Below are 2,146 nucleotides of genomic sequence, written 5' to 3'. Positions count from 1 at the left end.
TCCTGAGGTCGTTAAGAGAATCCAGACATTAATATATCAAAATATATATGGCTTATTTGAATATGAAAAACACGTAAAAATGTGCAAAATTTATCATAAATTGAATGCCAAGTAACAAACTACCAATTAGCTACGATGGTGAAGATGGGTTGATTTCAATTCTAAGTACAAAATACCTGAATTCGACAGGTATAAGTATAATAGAATTGTCATTGACTTTTATCTTCCTTCGTGGCCGAATGGGTTAGTCACTGTCTATATAAGCTTGCCGACCAGGGTTTGATTCCCGGCCGGAGCCAAGCTCTTGTCTTTGTGAGATTTCGCCTGGGGCTCTGATCCTGAGGTCGTTAAGAGAATCCAGACATTAATATATCAAAATATATATGGCTTATTTGAATATGAAAAACACGTAAAAATGTGCAAAATTTATCATAAATTGAATGCCAAGTAACAAACTACCAATTAGCTACGATGGTGAAGATGGGTTGATTTCAATTCTAAGTACAAAATACCTGAATTCGACAGGTATAAGTATAGTAGAATTGTCATTGACTTTTATCTTCCTTCGTGGCCGAATGGGTTAGTCACTGTCTATATAAGCTTGCCGACCAGGGTTCGATTCCCGGCCGGAGCCAAGCTCTTGTCTTTGTGAGATTTCGCCTGGGGCTCTGATCCTGAGGTCGTTAAGAGAATCCAGACATTAATATATCAAAATATATATGGCTTATTTGAATATGAAAAACACGTAAAAATGTGCAAAATTTATCATAAATTGAATGCCAAGTAACAAACTACCAATTAGCTACGATGGTGAAGATGGGTTGATTTCAATTCTAAGTACAAAATACCTGAATTCGACAGGTATAAGTATAGTAGAATTGTCATTGACTTTTATCTTCCTTCGTGGCCGAATGGGTTAGTCACTGTCTATATAAGCTTGCCGACCAGGGTTTGATTCCCGGCCGGAGCCAAGCTCTTGTCTTTGTGAGATTTCGCCTGGGGCTCTGATCCTGAGGTCGTTAAGAGAATCCAGACATTAATATATCAAAATATATATGGCTTATTTGAATATGAAAAACACGTAAAAATGTGCAAATTTTATCATAAATTGAATGCCAAGTAACAAACTACCAATTAGCTACGATGGTGAAGATGGGTTGATTTCAATTCTAAGTACAAAATACCTGAATTCGACAGGTATAAGTATAGTAGAATTGTCATTGACTTTTATCTTCCTTCGTGGCCGAATGGGTTAGTCACTGTCTATATAAGCTTGCCGACCAGGGTTCGATTCCCGGCCGGAGCCAAGCTCTTGTCTTTGTGAGATTTCGCCTGGGGCTCTGATCCTGAGGTCGTTAAGAGAATCCAGACATTAATATATCAAAATATATATGGCTTAATTGAATATGAAAAACACGTAAAAATGTGCAAAATTTATCATAAATTGAATGCCAAGTAACAAACTACCAATTAGCTACGATGGTGAAGATGGGTTGATTTCAATTCTAAGTACAAAATACCTGAATTCGACAGGTATAAGTATAGTAGAATTGTCATTGACTTTTATCTTCCTTCGTGGCCGAATGGGTTAGTCACTGTCTATATAAGCTTGCCGACCAGGGTTCGATTCCCGGCCGGAGCCTAGCTCTTGTCTTTGTGAGATTTTGCCTGGGGCTCTGATCCTGAGGTCGTTAAGAGAATCCAGACATTAATATATCAAAATATATATGGCTTATTTGAATATGAAAAACAGGTAAAAATGTGAAAAATTTATCATAAATTGAATGCCAAGTAACAAACTACCAATTAGCTACGATGGTGAAGATGGGTTGATTTCAATTCTAAGTACAAAATACCTGAATTCGACAGGTATAAGTATAGTAGAATTGTCATTGACTTTTATCTTCCTTCGTGGCCGAATGGGTTAGTCACTGTCTATATAAGCTTGCCGACCAGGGTTCGATTCCCGGCCGGAGCCAAGCTCTTGTCTTTGTGAGATTTCGCCTGGGGCTCTGATCCTGAGGTCGTTAAGAGAATCCAGACATTAATATATCAAAATATATATGGCTTATTTGAATATGAAAAACACGTAAAAATGTGCAAATTTTATCATAAATTGAATGCCAAGTAACAAACTACCAATTAG

The sequence above is a fragment of the Palaemon carinicauda genome, chromosome 36 (assembly GCF_036898095.1).
Source record: "Palaemon carinicauda isolate YSFRI2023 chromosome 36, ASM3689809v2, whole genome shotgun sequence".
NCBI lineage: Eukaryota > Metazoa > Arthropoda > Malacostraca > Decapoda > Palaemonidae > Palaemon > Palaemon carinicauda.
Note: the sequence above shows the minus strand (reverse complement) of the source record.